The following is a 17,822-nucleotide window of genomic DNA, read 5'->3' as shown; positions in this document are numbered from 1 at the left end:
GCATTCCTGCTGCAGTTTCTTTATGCAAGTCACTTAGTGAAGACATAATCTTTAAAAGTGCCAGGTTGAAGCTTAAGTAACTGTGGTAGCAGTGGAAATGTCACACTTATTTACGTCTACATACATTTGTTAAAAGCATCCCAGATATCCTCCAGGCACAAATACAAATATTAAAAATACAAATCAAATTACTGTGACACCAGGGGCTACACTGGTGGGTTGTGAAACTGCCATGCAAAGGAATAATCTATAACTGGCCATTTTGATCACCTTATGCCTGGCTAGATAAAATGGCAGTTGTGAAGGTTAACAGCTGGAGGCTGTGCTTTTCTTGCTTAAGAGAAGTATATCAGATTTATGATCATTGCAAATACAACAGAAAGCCCCTTATCCCATTCCTTCAGGTTTGTGTACAAAGCCATGGTGCCTCTTCTTTTTATAGGTGAAGACTGAGAGCACGTCAGCATCAGCCAGATTAAATTTAGCATTAGTAATGCATCTATATAAGTAATATCAAGCATGAAGCTTGTTGTTATTTTCTTTTGCAGCACAGTTGTTCTAATGATAATGCTATGTATTTTGTGATGAAGTCTAAAAATTCCCATTTTCTTGTGATTTTAGTAAGCACTCAAGTGTAATAGTAGCTGTTTTCCCCACAGCATGTCTCCTGTCCTTACCATACTTTTTCTCTAGTGAATGCAATATTCTGTCAGCATACATAGCTCCATCTATTTTCATTACCCTCCTACTTTTCTTCTATATCAAATTACTCTTTATATAACAAAGACTATACCTGTTACAGATAAGAACCTCTTAAGCACAGAACAGACTTCATGCTTGTACCTTCACAGTTTCCTGGCATGCAGGTATGGTTTAAATTGTACAACTTTAGAAGGCAGAAAATCAAGTGATTTATTTCTTACTCATACCTGCGAGACTCTGGCCTACAGTCATTACCTAGCATACCTATGGACTAAAAGAACCCCTTGCCTATTATATCACTTGCATAAGCTAGCTGGCCCTAGAGTGAGGCATTATCTAAAAAGGCTGTTTGTCTTAGAAAGCTCAAGAGTATGAGCAACAACAAAACCAAAACCTCCATTTCTATATTTTACAATATATATGAACTTGCAGTCCACAATTTCTTAAAGTATGAAGTAGAAAATCTACCCAGTGAGAAGTCCTGGTGGGTCACAGATATTACTTAAACAATTACAGTAGACTTCTCCACTGGCAAAGTTTCAAATTAATATTGAAAAAAAACCTGCTAATCCACTTTTTTCATTTCCTGATCTCTATGTAGAGTTCTGGTCTCTCTAGTTCCAGAATACAGGTAGTGTAATTTAAAATTATGTAAGAAGAGCTAATAAAATTATACGGAAGAGGGACCAGTTGCTTTACAAGAAGATAATCAAAATGCTAATCTTCTTTCTCCATTTGAAGAGGAAAAGGTAGCAGAGAAATATAATTCATGTTGAAAAAACTTGACTGTGGTGGTAAGACGAATGCAGCATTGTTGCTCAGGAAATTCTGCAACACAGAAATCATGGAGAGCACAATGGAACTACCAGAAGATCATTTTGAAAACAAAGTGATTTTTTACCCAGCAGATAATGATCTTCTATGACATGGTGTCACAAAAGTTTTGAAAAAGCAAATAGCATTAGGAAATTCAAAAAAGGGTTAGTCTGATTCATTGATAACAGGTCTTCAGAACAACCTGTAAAGTAGACATGAACTGACGCTGGAGGGAGACTACCAGGTCAGATCGAATGTGGCTTCCTCGGGCTTTTCTAATATGTCTTTGTTTGAACCATAACCCTTTTCATCTGCTTGCAAAATCTGATCCATGGATAAAACTTCATATTAAAGTTTTCAGGTCAAGAAGTCATGTTTTTTTCTTTGGTAGTGTATTCACCAAGGACCTACACAGTCTCTGAGAACAGCCACAACTTAAATGGTAAACTATTGTAGGTATTTCTCCAAGTGAGAACAAATATTCCCTTTCAGGTGAGCCCACAACAACTTTATTAAACAATATTTAAGTTTTTTTCCTAAACTCACAGTTATGACAACTGAGGATTCAAATACCAAACATTTCACATAAGACTTGTAATAGGAAACTGATTTTTGCTTCAGGTCTGGAAAAATTTCCATGTTACAAAAAAAAAAAGGCATTAAACTGTGACACCAAAATCCACCTGTCCACATCAGAAGCCAGCACAAAGCAGGTAAGGGGCTGACTTGTCCCCTGTAGGATGACCTGTGTATCAAAACACAAAAGTACATTTTCACTGTACCAGAGTTTCCCTCACAGAGATTTGGTCTGTGGCTAAATAGGGAGACATATTCCCACACATTGTTTTCAGACTTTTACTCTTCATAAATGAGTAAAAATAGAACAAGAAAAAGAGCAGCAGCAAACAACAGAAAGATACTAAAATAGAAGAAAATAAGTTTTAACAAGCTGTAAAAGTTACACAAAGTACACAATAAAAGTCAGATGAATGATGTGTAATATTTTTCTGAAGTTGTGGTCTGTTTTCTGTATTCAGCAACAAGAAAGGGAAAGGGTCAATGTAAGAAAACTTCCATCTTTTTAAAAATAGAAAATCCAGACCCTTCTTCTATTCATCTGGGATGACCCAACAAGAGTTAAGTTTGATCTAAAGTAATAAGCAAACAGAGTATGACACAAAACAGAATATTGTACTGTAAGGAAACAGTATTTCTTTTAAAAGTTACCGTTTGGCTTTTCCTATTCCCCCCTGCTTGTGTGTAAACTTAGAGAAATGGTGCACTGCACCAAAATTCACCTGTAATTGACAGCTCAAATGAACACTTAGATAAATGAGTTTTCTCAGTTTCTTAGGCAATGACGCATGCAAGGTTTCTAATTTTAACATACAGGCAATAAATACACAGTACAAAACATTAGAAAAATCCTTTTATTAAAACAGCTCTTTACCCTTCTAGATAAACGAGGTAGTCATTATGGATTTAGGTTTTTTCCAAAATGCAGCATTTCTATTTGCACAGGGGTGTGAAGGATTAAACCACTGCGTACAACAACTTGGAAAGAAGACAGTCAGACTTGATGGGCCTGATGACATGACAAATTCAGCTAGAGAGCAGAAGAAACACCCCTCAGGCATCTGTCGGAGACAAGTGTGGTCTGACCTGGACAGGTTCACACTGTATTTTGGGCTTTATCCCCTGTGTCCACTTGTTATTAGTGCCCATTCTGATTTGTTGAAGGTTGTTGCATGCAGACTTCACTATGACTGTCCTTTCTCATGGGGTTATTCACATTTTTCATCTTCACAGGTTTTGAAGAAAAGCTTTTAATTCTGATAGTTTTGACATTGGTCATCTTTTTCCATGTTTCAGACTGTATGCATTCCAGAACATGGGACATGGATTCCTTGATAGACAAAGAATGAGGTCCAACGTGTGGACTGAACTCCTGTGAGATAAGGAATGCAAAACAATTTTGAATTAATTGATTTTTAAAAAAATCAACTGGATAACAAGTACAAGTAAAACATTTCTTTAGATTTGTGTTTCAGCTCAGCAAAATCAGAATCTTTTTCTGTTTAAAGTCTGCTTAAATCTCCCGTCAGATAATAAAGTAGAGCTAAGATAATAACTTGAAAGTGTGTTTTAAGACACGTACTGGGTTGACCACAACGCATATGCTAAGATTAGGATCTTCATTTTGATTTTATGGCAGAGGGGTTGTTGTTTGTTTGCTTTTTGCAGAATGACAGTTTTCATGTTTAACTCTGAGCAAAAACACAGGCATTTCCTACTTCTTTCAGTCCTGCATTAATATTTTAGCAGACAAAATATTAGTTAGATATAATTAAAGGATGTACACTGGTTTCCTATTATAAATGCCTGACTCATAGAATCTATTGAATTAAGTAGGAATATTGAAAATTTTACATCACATGGTCTGTGACAATGACCTGATTTTAAGAAATAATAGCCATTTGATGTCAAAATGGCAAAATCCTTGAGTCAAAAATAAGCATGCAGGAAAAACTTTATAAGCTGAAAACCTTTATCATTTTCTCTTATTTAACAAAGACCTATTGTTAGCAAATACCTCTTGGCTTTAGAATTAACTTGTTGACTGATAGTTCACTAAAATCATATATCATTCAAATCTGATTCACAGTGACTCTATACTCCTGATCCAGTTCATGGTATTAGTTGTCTATCAAACCTTAAACTAAAAAAAATGAGAATTATATATTTGACAGAACAAAAAAAAACCAAAACCAAAAGAAATAAAAAACAAAAACAAAACCCACAAACATTAAATTAAGTTTCTTTGCATTTTGAAGACCAGAACTGAATTTACGCTTTTGTAAATATTCTACATTTAGGATCCTTGAACTATGTATTATGTATAGCTTGTGTTGAAAGTTAATTCAGGAAGCAGCAAAACAACTTTTGTATTTTGTATTTTATTTGGGTGACTGGTGCACTTCCAGATTGTACATTTAGTACAGGGATTAACTGAAGCCAGTTTGGAAACAGGCTAGAAGGAAAAAAGCCCACACATTAAAAACGACATGAAAGGACAGGAAAGGATACAAAATGCTAGCAAACATGCGAATGGATACTGGCAGCTTGCAAGTAGCCAATGAGTACCTAACATTGATAAGTAGCTTTGTTCTGATCTGAAAGGATGTTCACAGGCAGCATATAGCTAAGATGTATCTAAAACTGATCATCAGCTTTGCTCTGACATGCTATCTAAAAAAGCTGCTGAGTTTTAAGAGGCTTTGGTGAACAGCTCACTCTTCACTCTTGGCAACAGTAAAAAGAAACATTGTTTGGAATTTTTTCTTTGCCAATGGCAATGGCCATTTGGGCTAGGAACTGGCAAAAGAGCAATTTTTATTCAGTTTAATAATCTGGCTGTAGTGGCAATTGCCTATAAACTGCAAGCACTTTCCATTTCAGTGATGTGTCTATTGAGGTTCTTCCTGTTGCGCTGTCTAGAACAACGTATTGACTTTCATGATAAATAACTCTTTGGGAATGTGAGTGACTCCTTTCACTCCTAGTGATAGCATTTCAACTCAAAATTGAATATGGACTCGGATGCATGGTCCTGGATTTCTTCTTCAGACAGGCAGCTGATGTCTCTCAACAAGCAGCAAGGGCTCCCAAACCTTATGATTTTGTGGTGTTTATCCTAGGACGTTCAGAATTCAGAAGTGCTTTATAATTGCATACTATATTTTTCTTTTTCTGAACGTGAATTTCTGGTTTAGACAGAAAGGAGGATGATACAGACTGGTCACACAGAATTACATATACAATGTATTATGTCTTTTAAGATTTCAGGTTCTTATTACTTTTAGAATATTTTTATTTAAATATATGCAAATGACAATGAAAGCCTGTTATCACTAAGAAATTTCTGATTTATACACAAAATGTAATACTTAATTCTCCAACCTATCACATCAGCTGCTTAAACCACGGACTTAAGAAAATAACTTCGTTTAGTCAGTCTGCATGGATAGAACATTTGACAAAGATTTTTTTCCAAACTATATTGCTGCTGGAAGCTTTTGTTCATTTTTGGAGAAATCAGTTGAACTTTGAAATATATATTTCTCATCCCCTTGATAAGAAAGCAATCATGTTCTAGGACTAATGGCTGTTTTCAGTAAAATGTAATTCAAGTTTGTAAAAGCAAGGCAGATAGAGGTGACATCATGAAGACTTTGGAGAGGGAGATTTGCCAGATATGTAAAAGGAACCATATACCTAATCAAAAAAAGCAGTAGTGCTTTCATGCACAGGTATGTCTTGTTGTTTGTATCTCAGTGGTACTGTCCCCTTAAAAAAGACATTATTTTCTTTGCTATTGCGTAATATGAGCTTAGCCAATGAATATAATTTTTGGTGTTCATTTATTACAGGAAATAATAGAATCATTATTATTATATTTTGCCTGCCCGTTTTTTTCAGGTATTTTTTCCTTTCCTTGTGTTTTCTAGAAACTTGCAATTTGTTGAATTTTCACCTCTGAAAGAAATAAAGAAATAAATGAAAATTTCATTTGTCTTTCTTTGCATCATCACTCCTGGATGACAGAGTCAGTTGACACTTTAATAGATTCAAGTGTGTGTTTTCTAACTCTGATATGTTACAGAGAATTAGTTTGAGATAACACAGTGAGGGTCAGAGCCCTGAGAGCATCTATGAGCCTTGCCATGCCCTACCAAATCTCCCTTGGGCTGCCTTACAGCCCTAACCATGAGAAGGCCACCTGAGCTGAATCTTTAATCTATATTTTCTGATACTAACTCTTCATTATTTCTCTTCTGTGTACTATTGACTGCAATGTGTCTTTCCCCTTATGAAAATTAATCAGAATTTGGTTTTTTATACCTAAAGAGGAGAAATCCTAAAACTTATCAAAAACAATTTATCAGTACAAAGTGATAAATAAACACTCATAAGTAAAGAAATATTACAAATGCTATTTTTTAAGAAATAAGCCACAAGTAATGCCTTGCAAAATAATTCCAAATTACTTATATTTCTTTGGTATAAATCAAACATTTGAAGGGAAGCTGGAACCATATATGTTATTTGCATTTTTTTTCATAACTTATATCAAAAGTAACTGTTTCCCATGTCTTTATTCACTGTATTGAAAATGCATGGTGAATACAAAGACCAGTATAATTGTGTATAGTTACACGTATGTTCCATGATAAATTTTACACATTACATCAAAATGACCCAAATAAATATTTGTACCACCCTGGGCTGGGCTTTAGGAGAAAGAGGAAAACTTCAGCTATAAATGTGTTTTCTGGAAGACAGGCAAAGAAGGCAGAGAGACAGACAGTGACAGGAGATGAATTCCTCTGTCTGGGAGATTTGGGAGGCCATGAAAGCTGAGTTCTAGGTTCACCCCTGGCTGAAATCCCATGGGTAGAACCTACGCACCCAGACTCCTGAGAACTGGCAGCTCTGCAGCCTTGATGTGAAAAAAAGGCAGGTGTTAGGGCTGCCAGTATTTATGGGCACTGCGCCCAGTATTCAGGAAAAGAAACAACTGGTATGTGCTGGGAAGCTCTTTTTCATGTTTCCTACATGAGTGTCTTAGCAGAATTTACAATTTTTTAGACCCTGCATCCTGCTAACATGAATTTCTGTGAGCCAGCTCAAAATCACATAATTTCCATGCTCCAGAGTGACTGGGATATTCATCCTACCTGGGTATATCCAGCACACCTGTGCAACCATCAGCTTAGTTTTCCCTGAGAAACAACAAATAGAAGCTGGTGCGTCTGCGAGCTGGTATTGTTATAAAGGTTAGAAAAGTTTAATAATTTTATCATCTTCTCAGCTGCTGCAAATTGATACAGCTTCAATGTTTGTACTGGCTATGGGTTCAGGCCTTAAAAATAAATGCAGGTGTCAAAAGTCCACCTGCAGAGCAGCTGCAGCTATGAGCCGTGCAAGCTGCCCTACACCTCACAGCAATGCATCACTAGCGATCATAAGTGCTCTCTGTTTCATCAGAGTGAATGGCATCACACATCTTACTGGCTATTCAGTTGCCTTACCTCCTCTCCTATTCAAAATAAAACAAAATAAAATAAAAACAGAAAACCTAATCTCAATTACAGTGAATTGGGTTGATGGCTTTTATAACATGGATACATCTTTCTGAGCTCACATCTTCCTGCCACAGAACAGACATCATATATAACTTTCAGTCATCATTGTCTCACTGTGGACTTAAACCAACAATTTTGATATGAAAAAGTTTGGGTGTCCTTAGCAATTCCCTAAATCGGAGCAGAAAGGGCCATTATTAATCTCCCAAGTTCCAGAAGTTATCCTACTGCAAGATGCCAGAGCACTCATATCTTCCCAGCAAAAGAAACTCCACTGTAAGAATGAAAGCAAAAGTCCGTAACTATCTTGTATGTTCTTGGAAGTTACGTGTTACACTTTAATAAAACAAGGTCAGAGTTTTTATTTCCAGGAATCTAAAATACTGGAGAAGTTTAAAAGTTTGTATCAATATTTATGTAAGAAATTGTTTACCTGAGGATTATGTGTGTGTTACTGTATGAAGTTCTAATTTTTATCAAAAATTCTGTGTAGCATCAGCTCTTCTCTTAACTTGTGTCTCCCATAGAAAATGTTCCTATCAATATTTTAAATTCAGTAAGACTGAATGGGAGAAAAAACAAAAAACATATCATAGAATCATAGAATAACCAGGTTGGAAGAGACCCACCAGATCATCGAGTCCAACCATTCCTATCAAACACTAAATCATCCTAAGCAGATGGCTATCACAGACCACATGCCACAAATAAAAGCAGTCTGATACACTATAAACAATTCCTGCACATAAATGCTGAATGAAATAAGCCTTGGGTAACACTTCAGCAAAATAATTCAGTTTCACTATTTCCCTATTTCTCAAAGTCTTTTTTAACATTTCTACATATATAGCAAATAGACTATCCATACCTACTGGCAGATGCAGAGATTCTGCAATGCTACGGCTCCTGCAGCAAGTTCCCTGTGTTTCTACCTTTTCAGTAAGCGTGTAGATCAATCAGCCCTTGCCCAGAGCATGACTACTGCAGGCATTCCCTCAGGCATAAGAATAGAAATTATAATGCTGAAAATAGAACTATAAATAAATACAGGAAACACCAAGCGGCTTTCTGAAATGTAACCTAAACATAAGCCATTGTCACTTTGCTTCCCCGTTTACTTTCCGAATACCAGGAATTATCGCATACACAGGTCCGTTAAGGTAGCAGAGGTCACATATGTCTATGCACAGCAGCATCTTGTCTTCCATCATTTAGTAACTCTGAGAAGATTTAGAGAATTCTTTCACTCATAGGGAGACAAGTGAACTTCAGTGAAAAGCTGTGTGGTATCCACACACTGTTTACGAGCCTTCATCCAAATATTTAATCAATTACATGGAATATTATCACAGGACCTCTAAGCACTGTACCTACACAGTAGAAATAAATGTGCATCACACTGAATAGGAGAATCACTTTTAACTGTCCATGGATAAGCAAAAAATCAGTCATCCTCACATGCAATTGTCCAGTGAGAGGAAATCACTATGTGATACCCATGTAAGAATAATTGTGTGTATTTTTATTGTGATTAAATTATCTACTCCTGATGTAAGGAAATAAAAGGCCTTGTGTAGGTTGGAACTTTTTTAAGGCTTGGAAATAATGAAATTCATTTTTCTTGTCTACATCTCTCCCATTGCAAAAAGAATAAAAGAGAAGGGCAGTTGCTGACTAGGATAAAGTTTAAGATTTTTATTTGTTTAATTGAAATGTCACTGGGGGAAAGGGAGCTGAAAGGAGCTTTTGGGATAGCCATATTTTTCAAAATAACATGATTGCATTCTAGATTTATACCACTGATATACAGAAGAACTCAGCAAAGAAAAGCATGTGCAGGTATGCTTTGTAGAGATCATTGTATATATGACTTAACCTGAAGGGATTTCATGTAAAATTGCTGTAATTTCATTTTTTTCACATTTCTGTTCAACATATTATGTGGCAGCTAATTCATTTGGTTTGAGTGCACACTTCTTCACTTTTCTCAACAATTAGTCTTTTTTTTGCAATTACCAGCTATGAAGATAGCCTAGACATAAGCTATTTAAAACTTTACCTGTGCTGAAAAGTATTTCTTATCATAAAGAATAGGATCTACTAAACCATGAGCAAAACCAAACATAGGTGTGGCTACAGTGATACACAAGACAAGTTTTCCATGTGACCTAAAACTTTCCAAGACATGTCTTTCTTATACAGGTCCTGTCCCTTCCCAGGGAGGCACCCAGGGCTACGGCTGCCCCAGCTGTCCACTGGATTGCCCTGACAGGGGTGGTGGGACAGCTGCCACAACCCCCAGGAGCCCAGAGCATCCACAGTGCCCTGAAAGTCTGAAGATAAACCCTACAACTTGAATTTGGGCCAAAAAAATTTCATTGAGGAATTTGGCTTTTTGACACTTTTGGTCATGGTGTTGCTTGCTAAGCAGCAGACTCATATCAGCCTTAGCTTTCCTTTTGGGAGGAAGCCTTTCTCCTTGTCCTTCACATCCCCCAGTAGTTTCTAATCTGGCTGAGGCCCGTATGGTTTCACCTCTTCATGTTCATACAACATCCCTATGTTCCCTGCAGGCACTCCATCTCCATTTCCACTTCTGAACGCTTCCTACTTACTTCCAAGCTCAGTCAGAAGCTCTATTTCCTCCGTGCTGGCTTTCTGTCTCTTCAAAAGGAATGCTCTTGTGATTTGAGGAGTCATCTGTTACATTTACCAGCTCTGCTACTCATCTTTTCTCTCCAGCTTGTCCCAGAACAAGATGAAGTCTTCTGTCCTGAAGTTCAGAACTGTGACTCTGCTGTATTCTGAGTTTTTCTCAGGATTTTAGCTCCATGGTTTCCTAGGGACTGGATTCAACACTACACTTAACCATCACATACCCAACCATTTCTTCCTTGCTTGTGACAAACAAGGCCAACAGAGAATCTCTCCTGGTCAGCTCATCAGTTTCCTTGTTGAGAAGATGCCACCAATGCACTCCAGAAATTTCCCAGATAACTGACACTCAAGTTTATCGCCTGCGCAGTACATGCCAGAGTTGTATATGCAACAGATATTTTTTTTTATTGACAGAGCCATCAAATTTTTAATCTTATTCAAAATTACACTACTGAAAATTTAAAAAATTATATTTTTATGATGTTAAATAAATCATTAAAATCAATAAAATGAAAGGAAGAGGATGAAACATAGGTATTGTAAATATTCTGATTTGGTAGTGATGTCATAGTTCAATGGGCTTATTACTACATCCCTTGTTCCTTACGAATGCCAAGATCACATAGCCCACCCCATGTCCTGGGTCATGTATAGTTCTTGAGCCTGGTGACTAGATAAGGATGAACAGTGGCTTGAGCTATCTGCAAGCTCTTCTACTTTGCACAAAACTTTTCTGCAGTGTATATAGCTCACTGGAAGTTGCTGAGAATGATTCAGAGTAGTCTGCTGAAGAAACACCTGCAAGATATTCTTGACAGTTTAGCAGTAAAATTTCTTATGGAGATGAATGTTTCCATTTTTATTCAGCTCTAATTCATACCTGTAAGTGCAAAGCATGTTGTCATTTTCAGTGTCATTGCATCAGTCAGACCAATTCATCCTGAGTGCCTTTCAATAAGACATGCACTTAAAAGCAAACACATAAATTTATATATGTAATACGAGCATAAAGAATACTTAGTGACTCTAATTGCTAGAATGAAGGCTTAAATGCAACACTTCTGCCAAACACATCATACCCTGCTTCTGTCAGGTATGTGGAATTCAGATACTCTCAGGCATCAGGAATACAGTTAATAAATAATCACAGAATCACAGAGTCACCAGGTTGGAAAAGATCCACAGGATCACTGAGTCCAACCATTCCTATCAAACACTAAACCATGCCTCTCAACACCTCAGCCATCCGTCCTTTAAACACCTCCAGGGACGGTGACTCAACCACCTCCCTGGGCAGCCTGTTCCACTGCCCAATGACCCTTTCCATGAAAAACTTTTTTCTGATGTCAAGCCTGAATGTCACCTGGTGGAGCTTGAAGCCATTCCCCCTTGTCCTGTCCCCTGTCACTTGGGAGATGCTCCCTCTTCTCTACAACCTCCTTTCAGGTAGCTGTAGAGAGCAATAAGGTCTCCCCTCAACCTCTTCTTCTCCAGGCTAAATAACTTCAGCTCCCTCAGCTGCTCCTTGTAAGACTTGTTCTCCAGCCCCTTCACCAGCTTCATAGCTCTTCTCTGGACTCGCTCCAGAGCCTCAACATCCTTCTTGTGGTGAGGGGCCCAGAACTGAACACAGGATTCAAGGAGTGGTCTCACCAGTGCCAAGTACAGAGGGAGAATAACCTCTCTGAACCTGCTGGTCACACCATTTCTGATACAAGCCAAGATGCCACTGGCCTTCTTGGCCACCTGGGCACACTGCTGGCTCATGTTCAGTCGGCTGTCAACCAACACCCCCAGGTCCTTCTCCTCCAGGCAGCTTTCTAGACAGACTTCTCCTAATCTGTAGCTGCACAGGGTTGTTGTGCCCCAAGTGCAGGACGCAGCTTTTGGCCTTGTTAAACCTCATGCCATTGGTCTCAGCCCAGAGGTCCAGCCTGTTCAGATCCCTTTGCAGAGCCTCCCTACCCTCCAGCAGGTCCACATTTCCACCCAGCTTAGTGTCGTCTGCAAACTTGCTAAGGGTGCACTCGATGCCTTCATCCAGGTCCTTGATAAAGACATTGAACAGGGCTGGACCCAGCACTGAGCCCTGGGGAACCCCACTTGTCACTGGCCTCCAGCTGGATTTCACACCATTTCCCACCACTCTCTGGGCCCGGCCATCCAACCAGTTTTCCACCCAGGAGAGTGTGCACCTGTCCAGCCCAGAGGCTGACAGTTTCCTAAACAGAATGCTGTGAGAAACTGTGTCAAAGGCTTTACTGAAGTCCAGGAAGATACATCCACAGCCTTTCCCTCATCCAGTAGTCGAGTCACTTTGTCATAGAAAGCGATCAGGTTAGTTTGGCAAGACCAGCCTTTCGTCAACCCGTGTTGACCAGGCCTAATCACCTCGGCTCTCTTGCATGTGCTTCATGATAGCACTCAAGATCACTTGTTCCATGACTTTTCCTGGCACTGAGGTCAGACTGAGTTCCCTGGGTCCTCCCTGCAACCCTTCTTGTAGATGGGCACAAAGGTGGGAAATTTAAACGGTCCTTTGGGAGCACAGTGAACAGGAGCGTGGCAAACAGGTGTAAGGCACGTTAGTGTAACAGGGTACTTTGAACAGCAGTTTGGGCAAGCAGGGAGGGTGCAGAGAGGGGCTGGAGGCCTGCTGCAAGGAACCACAGACCATGGTGGCCACTTGGCAGAAATAATAATTAAGTACAAATAAGTAGTGATCAAAAGACCAAACAACTAAGGATTGCTGTAATGATAGAAAGGCTTCCTACCATTCATCCTTGTAATACAACAAATTTCTATAATGCTAATAGTACTAAGAAAAAATCCCTATCTTCACCTAGCTGTAGAAAGTGACAGGGTTTAGCAGCTATGCTAATTTTACCCATATCACAAAAGCTGAGTCCCTTGTGACTGTGCTTTCAAATAAAAGTTTAGATTGAGTTTCTGCTATGAAGACTGAACTGTAAAGCACTGTGAGAGGGACTCAGGTTCAAGTATGTCGTTGTCAGATATCTCTTGATAATCTCAAATGGCAGATGATAGGAAAATTCATCTCAGGATACACTATATTTGACTTCTTCAAATTTCGGATTTCCTTAGATATCCAAAACACATTCTATTGCTTCTCATGGATCTTCTGGCTGAATTATATATTTGCATTACATGAATGTCTCATCTGATGTCAGTATTCCTGTCCACTAGGCTTTGGACAGAAAAATGAGAATGAGTTGCCACTGCAGTTTTAGATACTACAGTGAAATTCTCTTCCAGGAAAGAACCATCCACATTTTAGAATGGCTGCTCATTTGCAACAAGCCAACAGTTGGTATAAAATATTTGATCCACTTGGTAACTTAAAAAGTAGTTACATTCTGTGGCTGAAGTAGAAATAGCTTTGGAATTATTGCTTACTACAGAAACCCATACTGTATTATCAGAGATCAGGATTGTTTACACAGTAAAATGCAGAAGAATAGAGATAAAGTTAAATTATCTGTAACGATTGTTAATGTGTTTCTTATTGGAAGAGTGAAAGGGAAATGAGGATGATTGCACTGATTATATGGCCTACAGCACTCTCTGTATGGTACAGTCTTTACAGCAAGACACAGTCTGTTTGCATTGGCTGGTACAATGCTTTTGCTTGTACATTCCCGCCAGTATTGTTCACAGTGTGCATTATTTTTAGCTCCTGCCAGCAGTTTTAATTTGACTTACGCTAATTGTGAAGCAATAAAATGTTACTGCTGTATTGACTGGGCATTTCTGCAATGCCAGCTCTGGGAGGCAAAAGGAGCTATGTGTGTACTATGCCTTGCTATCTGTTGCAGAACCCACAGAGGTCAAGAGGATTTTTTCTAGTGATCTCCGTGGGGCATGAATTAGGAATTACATCTCTGGGAGGAAGCCTTCACCAATCTAAAACTCCTCTAAGCAACTGTTCTCTAAAAATAATAGATATGAATTCCCCTTTGAATATGTTAGGCATAAAACAGCAAACTATGTAGCAAGTCCATGGTTCTTGCTGAGGCACTTAGATCAGTTTTGCTTATAGCTCCAGTGAAGTTGTAATGGGGAGTGCAAGAGCAGAATTTAGCCAAGTAGATTAGATTTTCACCTCCCCACTTCTAAGAGTGATCCTTCAGTGTCATTAACTTCTACTAGATGACCAGCTCTGGGAACAACATGCGCTTATTTGGCCAGCTACAACAAAGCAATTCTCATAAACTAGGGTGGGTAGGGGGTTGAGGGGATGATTTTTTTTCAACAAACATAAAGCTAGCTACACAGTCTAGTTCTGAGAAAATGGATGCTCTCAGAGCAAATCACTCTCTCTTCAAAGTCTCAGAACAGTTTTCCTCCTCCTATTCTATGTGCTTATTTCTTTCATTGTTATATTTAAGCTTATTGGTGCTTGTGTTCCTTTATTTAGTCTCCTCACATCCTCTTTCCCTCTATCTCATTTCTTTCACATTTTCCTGTAACTTTGATGAACTTCCTACATTTGATCTGCATTTAAAAATTGTCATTACCATAAATATGGGGCAAAGGGAAACAGTTGAGTATTCTGCTTGTACCATGAGAAATAATTCTCATATCCTCTATTAAACTTATGTACCATTTAAATAATAAACAGGACAAATACACTGACAGGTGCTTATGAAAGGATTCCTTTATACTCCCTATCATTTTATTTATATCACTATAGAATAAACAGTATTGGTAGTATCCAGAAATTCTTAATAAAATCAGGATCTAATTATTTTCTCATTTATACTACTTCATTTCCTTCCCTTTGTCTGTGAAATACAGCTGATGTATGCTAGCTGGAGTTTTCTTCCCCCTGTCCAAAGTCATAGTCACACACTCACAAACTTCATAAAGTGACACTGTATTAAATGTCTGCCAAGATGTCAAAAAATCAAGCACAGGAAAATAACAAATAAATTGAGTATGTGCATAAGAGTGAGAGAAAATCTTGTAAAAGACTCTTGAATATTTTATTACATAAAAGAGAATAAAAGCCTAACAGAAAACAAAAAATGAAGGTGTGAAACCTGCAACACATATTTTTACAGCTAAGAAAGAATTTCTTATTGAATTCTCCAGCTGAAAATTCTTTTCAATGTAAATTTAAAAATATATATATATAATTCTAATCATTTTTTAGTTTGCATATTTCTCCAAGAGGTCTAGAGCTGTCAGCAGCTGATATTTGAGATTATACCTGAAACACAGCAGTTTAGCATTAAGCACCTTCTCTTTTGCATTCAAAGTTTGCTTTGCACTGATCTCATGTGAGTTTTTTAATCATCCTTCTGAATGACCATGACATGGTTTCTGGTTATTCCCTTTGTCTTCACATAGAAAAAGTTGCTTTTTTATATCCCACAATGAAAACTAGTTTTGATATCTCAAAATTCATCACAGTTCCTTTTAGCAGCTCTACATGCTTTAACAGCTGTAGCAAGGTTTTAGATAAATCTAAAAGAACACTAGAGTATGACATTAGGAAAATGCTAGTATTTGATCCTATCAATTGCTTTATGTAACATTCAGCTAAAAGATGGTACTGAAAGGAATTTGGTTATTACACCTTGTTCTAAAAAAGTTGGAAGTAGCAAAGAACTATAGAATATGAGACAGTTCTGCTAAATATAAGTAGGACTTGCTCCGTGTACATTTAAAGCCAAATAATAAAATCCTTTTTCCACCATGGACAAAGCTATTCCTGATTATCAGTCTGTTCCACCTTCCTTGCATGCTTGTAATAACTTAGTCAGTGATCAGGGTGCATAAATAGTGAATATTGGGGCCTTTTAAATCTAATATCCCCAGCTGAAGTGATGACCAAAGGGGAAATGTGATGCACACACTCAGGATGGACCAGGATGCAGCTGTCTTTCATAGATTTACACCAGGGACATATAACTGGTCTGCTGTAATTAGAAAAAAACCAAGATAATAATGTGCAAATAACAGTGCAAAAATGTAGTGTATACACACAAAGAGAATGAAATACTTTTTATGTGGTTAATAAATTAATAACAAATACTTTATAATCTACATGAATTCATCTGTGAACCACCAAGTGCTGTTTATCAAAAAAGTAGAACTGCAAACATCCTCAAATAAGAGAAGAGATACAGAAAAGAAGATAGGTTTAAAAATCAGCCCTCTGGAATATCTGTATGCAATGATTCTATATACAAAAACATCTGCAAACCTTCCTTCTTTGAGTGTAAAAGTCTTAATAGTATTCTTGCAGAGAAATTGTAGCTCTTGGATCAACAAAAGTAGTATTTCACAATAAAATCTGAAAAGAAAATATGTCAATGCAATGCACATTTTAAACGGAATTTTTATCTCTGTATCTTGTAAAAAGGTTTCTAAATATTTCAGAATAAAGAGCAAAACAAAGAATCACTTTCATACTTGGCAGGAAACAGGGACATCTTAATTCATAATTGTAGTGGAATTTGCAATTAGATCCTCCCATGAAATGTTTCTTCCCTATGTAAGATAATACAAATTTGACTCATCAGCAGAGGAACACTTTTTTTCCCTATAATTAAAAAATAATCCAGAAATTGATCGATGTATTTAAATTAATCAGAAGACTATAGGATTGATCCTAGGACATTTCAGACCATCAAGGACCTTGAGAGGATTCCAGTCTGACCACTTGCCTAAGCCAAGTTGCTCAGGGTTTTATCCTGTGGAGGCCAGAAACCTTCCAAGGAGGCACACAACACCACCTCCTGGGCAGCAGCTCCACTGACCTTCAACTCTCAGGGACTAAAAGCTTCCTAATATTCAGCCTTCACGGCCCTCCTTGGCTCAAAGGCAGACAGGATCCAGGACTGTTTCCTAGAGCTGCTCTTACTCCCATCAACATAGCTGCCAGGGCTCTGATCGAGCAGAGCACAGGGCTCCTGCACCAAGATCATGGGAGTTCTGTCAGCCCCTTGCTCCTAGCAGTCCTGGTCCCAGTGAATGGCAAGCCTGTTCTCATACCTGTTGGCCACGTCCAAGGATTCAGTACATTTTTCTGTTTGGTTTAACAAGTTGTGAAAATTTCACCAGATATGTCAATGGCCTGTAATACACAAAATAAATTGAGATTAAATAAGTTCATATTAATTTACGAAGAACTTAATTCTCATAAAGAAAGTGTAATTGTCTATCTGCCTTGTTGGCTAGCCAGCATGACTGCTATGAAACATGTGATGCTGGCAATGCCAGCAGCCTGGCAGTGTGATGTTATTTCTGGGAGAAAAGCACCTGCAAAGTGGCATTGCACTGACATGGGTGTACCTGGAGTTATGCATTTGGTTATTGTCTTTATTTAAGCAGCTGTCTGCGGGGGATTGTAAACATACAGATAAAATTCCAGGCTTTCTCTGTGAATTCTTTTAGCTCTGAAAATTTCCCCACAGCACATAGTATCACTCTAGTTCTCAGGACATGTGTAGAAAATCCACAGAGATTATG

The sequence above is a fragment of the Phaenicophaeus curvirostris genome, chromosome Z (assembly GCF_032191515.1).
Source record: "Phaenicophaeus curvirostris isolate KB17595 chromosome Z, BPBGC_Pcur_1.0, whole genome shotgun sequence".
In the NCBI taxonomy this organism is placed as follows: Eukaryota; Metazoa; Chordata; class Aves; order Cuculiformes; family Cuculidae; genus Phaenicophaeus; species Phaenicophaeus curvirostris.
The sequence above is the reverse complement of the archived record's forward strand: the minus strand, read 5'-3'. Positions refer to the sequence as shown.